Genomic DNA, 15660 nt, shown 5'->3' on the forward strand with positions numbered 1-15660 from the left:
TCTATATATTTGTATTTATTTATTTTTATTATTATTGTTTCATTTATATATATAGTTTTCTCTATTTTATTTTTATTTATATTTTTTTTCTCTGTAAATGAAGGTTGTTCTCTTTTTGTTTTTATAGCCCTGATGAAGACCTGAATATCAGGTCGAAACGTTGACATAAATAAATATTTTTTGTTTATTTATGTTGTTTCTTTGCTGACCGCACCTCCCGACCATCTTCTCCAATCAATTAAATATTCTTTAATAACAGTATTTAAAATTCTCTTTAGTAGAACTGTAAATAACATAAAGTACAACTTGACTTAAACATAGTTTTAATCATCGTTATTATTTATATATTTTCAATTTTTTTTTCTCTGAATTAATTTAAGGTTTTAACTCTTTAGAATTCATTCTGAACGATTTTAACTTAAAACTTCTTTAATTATATTATTTCAATTTCTTGAGACAAGGTAATTATTTATTAAATAAATCAAAACTTGTATCCTTTTTTGTCTCTACACTTTTTATTTCAACTGTCCCAACGTTTCGGCCATTTTAACCATCCTCAAGGACATCTTCAATTATAAATTCTTCCTCACATTAAATTTAAAATTTCATTTGCAGGCTATTCTGCTCAGGTCATTCATTAATTATAAGTTAAAAACCTATTTTTTTATTTAAAATCATAAATATCTAAATCTTCTTATTTTAAAATTATCCACCAAATCACTAAGTGAGTGGGAGGTTTTAAATGGTTTCTGTATATGGTAGTGATTTGGTGGATAATTTTAAAATAAGAAGATTTAGATATTTATGATTTTAAATAAAAAAAATAGGTTTTTAACTTATAATTAATGAATGACCTGGGTAGAATAGCCTGCAAATGAAATTTTAAATTTAATGTGAGGAAGAATTTATAATTGAAGATGTCCTTGAGGAAGGTTAAAATGGCCGAAACGTTAGGACTGTTGAAATAAAAAGTGTAGAGACAAAAAAAGGATACAAGTTTTGATTTATTTAATAAATTAAAACTTTATATTTTGTGTTAATTAAAAGATAAAAATAAGATTATTATCCTATAGAAATAATAGACAACTAAATTAGAAATAATGACTCAAATGAACTTAAACATACACATCTGTAACAGACAAAATCTATACTGCTCATTCGTCTGTCATATTTTTGAGAGTTAAACCGTTCTTTGAAACAAAGTAAATATTTTTCCTTTTTACGAATCCTCCAACAGACAAATTCACTGAACTACAACAATGGTTCAACCAAAGTACAAATTAATGCCGAGTCGCAAACTACCCAGGTGTGCAAACAGCTGTTCTACACAGCAACATCGTTCACAGAACAAAACGTTCACGGGAGTCTATATCCTACAATATGTTCGCTGAACATCGTTGTGAGAAAACTAATTAAGAATTTTTTTTTCAATATGATATGATTTAGACAGAGATTTATTTTACTTGCAACATTTTAAAATAAGGCTAGTTGTTGACTTTGAAAGTAATAAATAATAAAAATTAAGATTTACAATTTATAGACTTCTCATAGTACAAGAGCTCAAGAGGAGAAAAAAGGCAGTTGTTTCACCCCAATATTTGATTACTTAATTCAAATCTAGGTATAATTACTAGTCAAAATTGACGAGTCTGCCAAGTATAGGTAGGGGCAATAAAAAATAAATTTATTAATTAAAATAATTAATTTTTAAACTACTTTATTGTAAAATTATTTAGCTTTAATTTGAGTGCTAATAGACATCTTGTACGTCACATAGTTCCTGAGATATAGATTTTTCAAAATAAATGAACTAACTACTGATTTTTCAGTACGTCCCATACAACATTTTTATGAAATGTTGCTTTTTAAAAAGCTATATCTCGAAAACTATTTAACGTATATAACTCTATTAGAGCTCATATTTTAGCAAATTTACTCTTCTTAAAATGACGTTCTCGTAGGTTTTCTTGTGTTGTTCCTACTTTTTAAGATATAGAGCTCCGAATGAAAAATTAGTTTTTTTATCGCTTTGATACAGCTGCCATTTTTTATTCCCTCTACCTATACTTCGCAAACTCATCAATTTTGACTAGTAATTATGAATAGTTTTCATTAAAGTAATCAAAAATTGGGGTAAGATAGCCTAATTTATTCATTTTATTTTGAAAAATTTACATCTCAAAAACCATTTGACGTACAGATGTCTATTAGCACTCAAATTAAAGCTACTTTAATGAGCTATAAAGTAGTTTATGATGTTTATCTTCGTAGGAGTAGTAGTTTTCATGAAATTTTCTAAAATAAATTGATTTATAGATGTTCCGACAAATTTTCATTCCTATGTGAATATCATAAAAACTACTACCCCTACGAAGATAAGTGTAATAAACAACTTTATAGTAAGTTGAATTTCCTTTATTTTGAGTGTTTGCAGACATATGTGCGTCTTATGGGTCTAGAGATATATTTAACATTTTATACGAACAACTAGAAATTAGCATTTTGTGAGTTTATTTTGTCAAATATCGTAAAAACTACTACTCCTACAAAGATAAAAATTATTAAATATTTTGTAGTAAATTTAAATAGCTTTAATTTGAGCGCTGGCAGACATCTGTATGTCCAATGGTTTCTGATATGAAGTTTTTCATAAATCAAACTTATTGTCCGAACAACTATAAATCAACTTATTTTCGCAAATATTATGAAAAATACTATTCCTATAAAGGTAAAGGTCAGAAACTTCTTTATAGTCCATTCAACTGGCTTTAATTTGAGTGCTAATAGACATCTGTACGTCACATAGTTCCTGAGATATAGATTTCTCAAAATAAATTAACTAACTACAAATCTTTCAGTAGATTTTTACGAAATTTTGCTTTTTAAAAAGCTATATCTCGAGAACTATTTGACGTAAATAGCTCTTTTAGGGCTAATATTTCAGCAAATTTACTCTTCTTTAAATAATGTTCTCTTAGATTTTCTAGTGTTGTTGGTAGTTTTTAAGATATAGAGCTCCGAATGAAAAATTAATGTTTTTTTAAAGGTTTTGAAACAGCCGCCATTTTTCATGTTGAAAAATTAAACACATATTCACACTAGACAGAAGGAGCAAGGACGTGAACCAAGAAGTGGCAAGGCCTCCTGGACATCGCGTGCCATGCAGCACACAAGATGCACATTGCGATAATTACTTAACGCTCACTGACTCACTTGGCCTCTCAAGATCCTCACCGAGGTGAAGAAAAATTGCTCAAAGGAGTAGATATACACTTCTAAAATTATGGAATATATATATATATATATGAAAAGAATTTCCAAAGTAAATTCTTAAATAAAATTCGCAATTCATAATTTCTATTTAATATACCTTTCTTAAACTAACTCAAGGTTAGCAATGTTATATCCTATTCTAAATAGAAATCCCAAATTATAACAATTCTCAGGCCACTGCTGATGTACGGTTGTGAAATCTGGGAAGCGAAAAGAAAAAAATTATAATCTTTTCAAAATAAAGTCCTAAGAATCGCAGTGGATGCTTCTTGGTTGATAAGAAATAGCCAATCGCACCGCGAATTACAAGTGGAGTCGATAGAGGATTACATCAAGAAACAGTTCATGAAGTTCCACTCCCATTTACAGACGGTTAAAGAAGCAGTGACCTACAACTCGGGAAACCCAACCTCAACCCGAAGACTGAAGCTCAGGCTGCTGCAAGACATTCTGTTATAAATTTCACACTACTTCTATTTCATTTTTTTTTCTCTCTCCGTCTTTTTTTCTAATTAAGTCGTTTTTGTTTTTTTACCATTAGAAGGAAATTGTTTATTTTTGTTAGGTCTACGAATAGGTGTCGTTTGTACGAGACTATACCCCCATAATCAATTGTTAAATAATTAATTGATGAATGGAATATGGTCTTTTCTCATTATATCTTACTTTTTTACATTTTATACCCCTGTTATTTTACACTTATGTTTTTGTTTTTTTTCCTTTTTGTAATTATAGTGTTTGTATCTTTTTTAGCCCTGACGAAGCCCTGCAACGTGGGGCGAAACGTTGGCTCAATAAAATAGTATACTTATCTACATCATCTATTATTGTTACATATATTTTCTTCCTCTCAATTTTCATTTTCTTTTCATATTTAAATTTTTAAATTAATAATAACTAATATGTTCATACTTCTTTACATTATATAACTTTATTTTTATTTCATTTCCTTAAGTAAGTTATTGTACCCGCTTTTTCAATTACCTATGTATACATTTTATTTCCCGCTTCTCTCATCACTTCATTTATTAATTCTATTTTGTACAATTATTCATTGTATGTGTAAAATTGTTCTGTTTATACTTTCTTTTTATATTTTTTATTTTTCTATACTTACTGTGGTTGTTATCTTGTTTTGTTTTTAGCCCTGAAGAAGGCTAGAAACTCTAGCCGAAACGTCGGCACATCAAAATAAGTTAACCATACTAATTTGTGTTTTTCATTGACCGCACCCCCAACCATCTTCTCCTCATTTATCATCCACGGTCAACTATCTCTCATAATTATAATTATCTACTATTTGAGTTTTTTTTTTTTGACCGCACCCGGACCATATTCCATTTATCTATACACACGGTCAATCAATAATCTTCCAATAAATAATTAATTGTTTCTACCTCGAATATATGCTGCAAAAACAGTATTGCACATTTAGGTATAACTTTTATAATATAAATGTCTTAAAATTCAGTCTTTTTTCACATTCACATTTGAAGACCTTTTAGTAATGCATTGAATTTGTGCCTTGATGGCCGGTAATATAATTGTGCGTAAAAAGGGGATCCCGTTATGTGGAGGTGTCCGTTAAGAGCGATTTCGCTGAATAGATATTATTAGTTAATATTGGAATAATAATATAGAATTCATTTTATTCTTCATTCGTCATAAAATATGGTGAGAACGATTTGTTTCCTTCTTGTAAAGCGATATCCTGAATTCCTGTTAACCTGCCTGGTCCCGGATATATATGTTTCTTATTTCCTCAGAAAGCACAAACAATCTTTGACACTACATAAAAAATTGAACTACAATAGCCCTTATTTTTCTCAAATATTTTATAATATAGCTGGTTAAATACCATAGGGTTATTTATGAAACTTGTAAATGTTAAGTGATGAGTTAATAGTGGATCGTTGATACATACTACACGAGGAGGGTGTGTGTAGTGAAGAACACAAGGAAAAAATTATTTATCAGTGCCAATGTTTCGGCCAGAATTTCAGGCCATCGTCAGGGCTAAGAGCAAAAACAAGATTACAACTATATTAAATAAAAATAATTACAAACAATAAGTAATTTTTTTGTAATTGCTTTTATTCGTTATGGTTATCTTGATTTTTTGATATTAGCAAAATGAATTGAAGCAGAATGAAATTCTGGTCTGAATGTTGGCATGAATATATAACTCTCTTCATATTTTTAAATGCTAAATCATTGCTTAAGCAGATATCTCATAAGTCTGAAAAAAACTGTATATGCTTTCTTTTTAAAATAAATTTGATGAGCATTTCAAAGTAATTTTGTATATCGGAATAAAATGAGGAGTTATTTTATAAAAAAATAGTTAATGGTGTCTCCATATCGGTGATTTTTTTTGTATTATAAAAAACATTTGTTACTTATGCATCGTAACTTAAGCGACGAGATGAACGTAAATTTTTCATTCATATTAATTTTTGTACTTGTTATGTTTAACACTTCTGAGCAAAATAATGTATAAATGCTCACCTGTACATTTACTTAATAGAGTTTAATTTTATAGAGTTTTCCAATGTCACTACCGTTTATAATAGTACAATATTCCGAGACGTCAAATTGAGAAAAACATAATTGGGATTCTGTAAGAGGAAATTGGAACCACATTCTACATAGAAGATTCAAGGTTGTCTGGGCTTATTATTGGGAATAATTGTTCTCATAAATATAATTTATTTCTCATACAAACCAAATTCTGAATAATGATGGTCTGAACTAAAAATCAGAAAGTATCAATCCTTATATATATTTCTGTTTTGTTGGTAATTTAATTATTTTGAAAGTCTTTTCGAAAAGGTATTTCAGCACTATCAGATCGTTTCTATGAGGAAGATCTAGCTAATATAAAACATCACTGAAATGTACTGATATACCGAGTTAGAGTTGTTTTGGAGAAAATCGAAAAAAAAAAAAAATGAAGACTCGATTACTTAGAGTAGCACTTCCGACCTGTCGATATTATCGAAAAAATTGTTTATGTCATTTTCGTACGAATTTCGGTTTTTAATTAACCTTTTCATAAATGCACTGAGCATTAATTTGATCCAAAGGTAATTTCGACTAAGGAGAACTCAAAACATTTCCGAATAAAAGTCGAATTGGAAATTTATCACGATCCCAATACTATATATTCTATATATAGGAAACTGAAAGTAAAAATAAATTTGAAATGATGTACAGTTTTACTAATTGACCATAGGGAAATATTTATGATTTTGTGATGTTTATTTGAGAGAAAGAATGTAACTACAGCAATACATTACAGTTAGAGGTTATCATATCACGGCATCTATGAAAATAACTACACTACTCCATTGTTATCTTTAGTATCTTTTTTTTTTTCTTTTTTCTCACTATGTGTTCATATGATATCAAACCAGTATTTTCATGAGAAAAAGTAGCTATAGATATGTATTGTTTAATTATATAATACAATCAATATTTATGGTAAAGCAGTAAATCATTATTTAAGACTTTTATCACTAAATCGATTTAACAGAAATTCCATTTCATATCATCACATTTATCCTTTTTTATATTTTTCTCGAAAATCTGAATTGAGATTTGGGGCTCCACTAAACCTTCGAAATCCTCTCGTATTCAATCCTTACAATCCAAAATCCTCCAATGCTCCTTACTTTGGCACAAATAAAATCATATATAAAGACCTTAATGTTCCCTATGTAACCGATCTAGCCCGAACCAGATATAAACTTTCCAACCACTCAAACCCCCTAGTTTCTAATCTTGCATCCTCTTCCATTCCTGACAATCCTCCGAGGCGGCTGAAAAGAAAATGGCCACGAGACCAGCTAATGTAAAATGTCATTAGAGTGCTACCAATGGGTAGTTTCTCAACACTCCAATTTAACTTAGTTCAGATTTACTAAATGTATCTTAATGTACAGTTGTAAATAGCCATAAATAAATATTTAAAAAAAAAATTATTTAGTTCTAAAATTGTATTAAGGATGGCCAAATTGGCCGAAACGTCGGAGAGAATAAAATGTTTTGAGACTACAATGGATAAAACTTAAATTTATTTATTAAAACAACATTAACCAGTCTCAACAAGGTGTTTAAGATTATAAATAAAATAAAACACATATTATATGGAAAAATAGTTAGTAAAAATATGTAAAAAGTGTAAATCATTTAAAATAAAGTTATGAAAAAAAACCCAATAAGGAATAAAGAAATATATTAACATACATTCATATCTCTTTATTCTTTATGGATTATATAACTTTATATTTTATTTCTTTAATCCTGTTATTTTACTGATACATTTGTATTTTATTTTAATGAAAGGAATATGGTCCGGGTGCGGTCAAAAAAACTCAAATAGTAGAATATACTATTTTATTGAGCCAACGTTTCGCCCCACGTTGCAGGGCTTCGTCAGGGCTAAAAAAGATACAAACACATAGTTACAAAAGGAAAACAAAAACATAAGTGTAAACTAACAGGGGTATAAAATGTAAAAAAGTAAGATATAATAAGAAAAATTAAACGTAGTAAATAGTAAATGTAAAGGGTAATAGTAACAGACAGCCCCTGACGAAGCCCTGCAACGTAGGGCGAAACGTTGGCTGAATAAAATAGTATATTCTACTATTTGAGTTTTTTTGACCCCACCCGGACCATATTCCTTTCATCTTTACACACGGTCAATCAATATCTTCCAATATTTTATTTTACTTACACATTACATTTAGTACATACATATTCAATTACCAGCCTACATGTTTTATTTCCACTTTTATCATTATTGCAGCTTATATATTTTTATAATACTTAGACTATAGATGTCTTTTAACACTGTTTATGTATCTATAATGTTAGTTATTTTCTTGTTATCTCGCTTTTTGTTCTTAGCCATGATGAAGGCTTGAAATTCAGGCCGAAACGTAGGCCCTTATAAATACATTTTAACTCATTTGTGTTCTTCACTGACTCCCAACCATCTTCTCATTTTATTATAGGATATTTATCACGGACACATTGTTATTAAGTAATCAAAATCTGACAACACAATTTTCGAGAATTACAAAAAGCCAAAAATCCTCGAATGTGGTAATCTTCGAAAAAACACGAACCGTTCCGAGAAGACTTCCAAGTCCCTGGAAAGGAAATGAGGGGCTGTGACGCAACTCAGGTGGGCCGGTCCAGGCCTAATTAATGCTTCTGTCCTCTTTTGGCCAAGATGTTATCTCGTCCTCAGGAATGTTAAAGGCCGAGGAAGGAAATCAAATCATTAGACTAATAAATTATTTGAGTTATTTAGTAGATTTGGTTCCATTATTAACATTAATATTTACGATAAACCGTAATACTGAAGTATACTTTTTATTAGAAACATTAAAAGGAAGAAAAAAATACGGCGTCTTCTGGCTTACAAAATACGGTGAACACGACCGGATGTCAGCAGGAGGTGTACTCTTTCCTTAATTCTTAAGATAAGGAAGCCTCGTTTCATTTATGGTGGCCAGAGTGAAAAATAAAATTAAAAAAAAAAATATAAATTCTGCACTTGTTACCAATTCCATTCAAAATTATAATAGTTAAAATATTTAATACAAAATTCGTATATTACACTTTTTTTTTGGTTTAGCCGCAATACCCCCAATCAACATAAATAAACAAAAAATATTTATTTATGCCGACGTTTCGACCTGATTTTCATGTCTTCAGGGCTATAAAAAAAAAAAAGACAACAACGATCATTAAGAGAGAAGTTGATTACATCAATGACAAGACATTAGTTGATTGATTACATTATTACTTAGTAATAATGTAATCAATCTACTAATTACATTATTACTAAGTAATAATGTAATCAATCTACTAATGTCTTTGTCCAGAGTTATCTATCAATTTTTTCTCTCTAAATGATGGTTGTTGTCTTTTTTGTTTTTATAGCCCTGATGAAGACATGAAAATCAGGTCGAAACGTCGGCATAAATGAATATTTTTTGTTTAATTATGTTGTTTCTTTGCTGACCGCACCCCCCGATCATCTTCTCCAATCAGTAATCTACGATCAACAGTCTACACCCCATTATAAACAATCAAGTTCATTTGATTAAAATATTCAATAAAAGTTTATTTGATTTCTTTACCTTGGACGCCTTTTCTTAAACTTTAATAAAAACTAATAAACCAGATTAATTTTTGTTTATCTCCTTAAAATTCAAAACGATTTAAACTATTAACTAGTTTATAACTAGAAAAAAAGAGGAATTTACGAAGGTATTAAAACAGTCTAGAGCACACTATAAAATATCCAATAATTCCTGGCACAGTTTTTATAACTAAAATAAATATGGAATACAACTTTTCTCATAATTAGAAAATCAAAGATTTTACGAAAATAAAGATTCTATCCAAAATTAAAGAAGTTAAAATATTTGCTATAAAATTCGTCAATTTCATTTAATTTTTGGCTAAGACGCAATACCAGGAAAGAAATCAATGCAAATAGTTAAACTTATCAATCTAACTTGGTTAATAAGACTTTAAAGAAGCCATAAAAATTCTACAATAACACTTTAAAAAATAAAAATAAAATGAGAGATGTTTTTTTATTGGATAAATATATATTGTACAATATCGTTTCTATCTACTAATTACATTTTACATAATTACAGTATTTTATATTTTGGTAAAACAAACCTAAGGGGACCAAAATATTATAAATTAAAATAAAATACGTAACATTGAATATAATAAAATACATATCATTGAGTAACAAGAAATACATATTTATAGATTTATATTTACATTAAAATATGTTTCTTTTGTGTTTATATCTATTGGTTATAGTTTTAGTGTAATTTCCTATTTGTGTGATAAGAGGTTTCAATGAGTTAGGACTGGAAGAAATTATGTGTCACTTTGTAGGAGAAGATGGTTGGGGAGTGCGGTCACAATAAAACACAAATAAGTTGAAGTAACTTATTTAATCGTGCCAACGTTTCGGTCAGAATTTCTAACCTTCATTAAGGCTAATGAAAGAACAAGATAACAACCAATGAATACAGAAAATACTTTAAATATGTAATCCTGTACGGTGTCTGTATTTAATTCAGTGTGCATTTTAGATATTCTAGTGCTTTAGGCATAGTTCTTAACAACTATGAGACATATGATTTGAAATAAATGTATTTTTTCATATTGGTTGTATTGAGTAAGCTCCATATGGACCAGGCATAAGTTAAGTAGGTCTTAGTACTGCTTAATGTTTTATGATTCCTAATTTTTTTGAAATATTACACAATTTATGACTTCATTAAAGTTTTATTAACTCGGGGAGATTAATAAATTTAACAGAATATTTTTATTGCTTTCTTTTCTGGCATTGCGTTTTAGCAAAAATTTTGTCTTCTTTAATTTTAGATAGGGTCTTTATTTTCATTAAATCTTTGATTTTCAGTAATAAGCGAAAAGGTTAAAAAATAGTCCATTTTTATTTCTTTTAGTTAACAATTGTGCCTAGATTCAATGAATATATTATAGTGTGCTATAAAAATTATTTATTTTTCTAATTACATTCAAAAAAATTTTTAAAAAATCCCTAGTTCCTAAGGTATACGAGCTTATCTTGGATAAAAAAAATGATATATCTAATTATTATTATTATTTAAATTAGAAAAATTAGGAAATAAACAAACATTAATCTAATTTGGAAGATTATTGATTGAAACTATATCAAATTATACTATTTTATTGAGCCAACGTTTCGCCCCACGTTGCAGGGCTTCGTCAGGGCTAAAAAAAGATACAAACACTATAGTTACAAAAAGGAAAAAAAAAAAGAAAAAACATAAATGTAAAATAACAGGGGTATAAAATGTAAAAACGTAAGATATAATAAGAAAAATTAAAGGTTATAAATAGTAAATGAAAAGGGTAATAGTAACATATAGATAAGAGAAGAAATGTTAAAGAAAGTGACTTAAAATCTTTTTTAGCCTGACGAAGCCCTGCAACGTGGGGCGAAACGTTGGCTCAATAAAATAGTATAATTCTACTATTTGAGTTTTTTCTTACCGCACCCAGACCATATTCCATTCATTAATCTAATTTATTAGTTTTTGTAAACGTTTAAGAAAAGGAGTTCAAGATAGGGAAATCTTCAATATTTTAATGAAATGATCTTAATTGTTTATGTTTTTTAAAAGTTTATCAAATTTTTTTAAAAAATATATATACATGAGTTTTCTTAATATAAGTGTATAAATACTTGATATATAAGTATTTCGTATGTAATTAATAATTTAAAAAAAAATAAATAAAAATTGGAACAAATTGATAACAGTATTTATACAATATACACAGCGGAATTATGATCGACGCCAGTCGCCTGTTTTTTCTTTTTACAGTTTAAGCGCATTCCAAAGCCATTGAATGCAGACTAATAATCTTACTATGTTTCTTTATTTCATTGGAATGTATTTTACGTTAAACATTTAGCAATATTTGGGCTAAATATTTAAATAATCATATTCCATAAATATGATTATCATAATCTAAATTTTTTAAATGGTAATCGTATAGAAATCATAGTAAACACAATGAATAAATATATTTTTTAAAAATAATAAAAGTTGTTAAATGATAGTTTGACCAGTTCTTAATTAAGTTTAATGAACGAATTATCTATAGTAACATTTAATCAAATAAGTGTTGTGATTTACATATTATTTTTGATAACACAAATTAAAAAGGATGCCAAATACATTTGATAATGGACAAGAGCCCGAAACGTCAAGAAGTTTTAAATCAACCAGTTGGTGATAAAAAAATGAAATAAAATAGCAGAAAAATACTTATTAGGAATTAATAAGTACTAAAAATTTAATAGTAATTAACGTTTATATATATATTGTAAGTGCTAATTAATTATTTATTGGTCATTACTGTTAGTTCTTATTTGCTCAGATTTCATCCTAGATCCTCGCTGACTCCCTGATGAAGACCTGAAACTCGGGTCGAAACGTAGGCATAAATAAATATTTTTTTGTTTATTTATATTTTTCTTTGCTGACCGCACCCCCCGACCATCTTCTCCCATCAGTAATCTACGGTCAACTATCTACACCTCATTATAATCTTATACTTACAATTTACCTAGGATATATATTATTAATAATATGGTAGGGGCAGTCAGCAAAAATGCCCAAATAAACAACTATTTGCTTGTGCCGACGTTTCGACCTAAATTTCAGGCCTTTATCAGGGATACTTAGGGAAAGATTCAATCAAGAATGATATTATTAACAGTACATATAATTACGCTTTATTAATAATTATATAGGAAAACAATGGTAAGGATGATTGAATTTTTTTTTTAAAACTATAGCAAAATATAAATAATAAAAACGCAAAATCTACTGAAATTAATGATTTTGAAAGCCATTAGGCCAGTGAAGTATAATTATTATTAAAGATAGTTTAATTTTTCTTTATCTAATGGATTTTTTTTTTTTTAATTTTGTTAATATTATCACGTTTATCTTAAGTTTAGTCTGTATATTTGGTGTGAATTGATATTTTAAACTCTAATACTTACTGTCCTTGATTGTATTATTATTCTTTAATAAAATATTTATAGAATAAAAAATTATTAAGCTCTACTTCAAGACTTACCTCTTTCTTCGATGACACCCGAAACGGTTCCTATGAACATGAGCGAGAACACTACGAGGACAGACAGACCGGCAGAAGAAGACGCCATGGCTGTACACAGACACTTGAGGACGGACACACTTACGCAGAAGGATATGGCAGATGAAGGCACTACAGTGACATGACAAGACGAAGAACGAACACACGCACAAGGCACGGCGGCACAGCTATCACTCTGGAAGCTACCAACCTTATGGCAAGTCCCTCGCTCCCCTCCACTTCTGTCCCCACCACTCTCTTCGTCCTCCGGTGTCCTGGAGAATCTTCATGTATTTGTATACTTTGTAACCTTAGTTCAGATACATTTTTCTTTCTGTAGACTGTGCTCGGTGTACCAGAAATGTAAGAATATATAATATATGTTGGACAAATCCATAATTAAAACAGTATGCAGAATACAGATGAATAGGCAGATATTCTGAAGAAAAAATAATTCTCAAAACTACTCTTTATGAAATTTTTGTAAATAAGGAAAACTTTTTCTAAATAATTAAAAAACACTATCCAAATTATAGTCTCAAAACATTTATTTCATTTACACGTCCAACGTTTCGGCCAATCCGGCCATCTTCAGGGACAATCTTAATTTACTATGAGACATATCATTTAACTATTTAAAAAAAACTCCATACAGGCTATTCTGCCCAGGTCAAAACTTTATATCTAATATGTCAAAAATACATTAAAAATCACAGTCAAATTCTTTATCTTTTACCACTCTTTATACACTTTTATTATAACCTCACTTGACCCCAACTTTATACAAAAGTGTATAAAGAGTGGTAAAAGATAAAGATTTTGACTGTGATTTTTAATGTATTTTTGACATATTAGATATAAAGTTTTGACCTGGGCAGAATAGCCTGTATGGAGTTTTTTTTAAATAGTTAAATGATATGTCTCATAGTAAATTAAGATTGTCCCTGAAGATGGCCGGATTGGCCGAAACGTTGGACGTGTAAATGAAATAAATGTTTTGAGACTATAATTTGGATAGTGTTTTTTAATTATTTAGTAAAAAATTTACCAGTCTCAAGAAAGAAATTTAAAGATTATAAAGAAAACTTTTTCTTTTAAGCTTTTAGCTATATTAAAAAAAATAATAAAATGCCATTGAAGAATTTTTTTTTAAAATTTTATTTATTGATATTTACAACTGTACATAAAATAGATCAAGTAAATTTGAAGTAGTATCATAGTAGTATGATACAAGCATGTAGAGAAACTACCCATTGGTAGCACTATAAAATCATTTTTACAATATATGGTCTCGAGGCCATTTTCTTTTCAGACGCCCCGGAGGATTGTTCGGAATGAAAGAGTAAGTAAGGTTAGAACCTAATGGGTTTGAGTGATTAAGGAGTTTATAATGGAAGGATTGATATCTGGTTCGGGCTAAATCGTTTACATATAGAACATTTAAGTCTTTATGACTGATTTTAATTGTGACAAAGTAAGGAGCATTAAGGATTTTAGGATTGTAAGGACTGAATACGAGAGGCATTCGAAGGTTAAGTGGATAAGTGGAATAAGTACTTTTCTACTATTTTATTAACCTTTTTTTTTTTTTTTTTTTTTTTTACTGTCAACCAGTTTATTTTAAACTTCTTAACGTTTCGGGCTCTTCTCCATTATCAAATCTATGAAAACGTATGTTGTATTCTTTTTAATTTGTGTTATCATAAATATTATGTATATAACAACACTTATTTGATTAATTGTTACCATAGATAATTCATTAATTAAACTTAATTAAGAACTGTTCAAATTTAACCATTTAACAACTTTTATTATTTTTCAAAAATATATTTATTCATTGTGTTTACTATGATTTCTACACGATTATCATTAATATTTATATATATACGTTTTATGTCCCACTTTACTTTATTTTATTACTTTACTTTCCACCACTTCTTCCATTACTTTATTTTTTATCTATTTTCATTATGTACAATTATTTAATTTACTCATTTTTTATATACTTTTATTCCTTCGTTATCTTGTTTTTTTTTTTTGATAGAGCAAAAACTCTGAATGGGAAGAAATTCTAGCCGAAACGTTTGCACCAATTAATATGTGTTTTTAAAACACTGTGTTGTTTTCTGACCGCATCCCTAGCCATCTTTTCTTCATATATATAATCCACACTCAGTTACCTTCTCACCATTGTAAATTAATTATATAGAAAATAATATTTTGAGAAGAAATAGCTCTTTTTCGAGAGTTGGAGGAACGACGCTTTAATTCTAGAATCGTCAATTCGTCCTTAAGGAGATTAGATGATAATGTTTCAAGAGAGTTCGCAGCCGAAAATGGACCCAGACAGGTCGATGTCCTTGTATTTTAGGTCCTGCATTAGGAAAAAGTGCAGAAGGAATGCCGGCTCGCAGGTGGAAGGAACTCTACTGATGAGATCTCTTGGAGCCAATGGTTTTGTAGACCATTGAGGGAGCATGATGAATGAAGCGGCATTTGGAGATCTCGAAGAATGGATAATGGAACAGCCCTAAGAATGGACTCGGACCTTATTTATGGTTGTGCAGCTAACTGAGGCGTCCTCTACCGGGCGTGCTGCTAATTCCGTAATATATTCAAAGGTATTCTAATTATTATTATTATTATTATTATTATTATATTACAAATTTTTGGATCCTTATA

Source organism: Halyomorpha halys, unplaced genomic scaffold (assembly GCF_000696795.3).
Source record: "Halyomorpha halys isolate HHAL.00 unplaced genomic scaffold, Hhal_1.1 Scaffold190.1, whole genome shotgun sequence".
Taxonomy (NCBI): domain Eukaryota; kingdom Metazoa; phylum Arthropoda; class Insecta; order Hemiptera; family Pentatomidae; genus Halyomorpha; species Halyomorpha halys.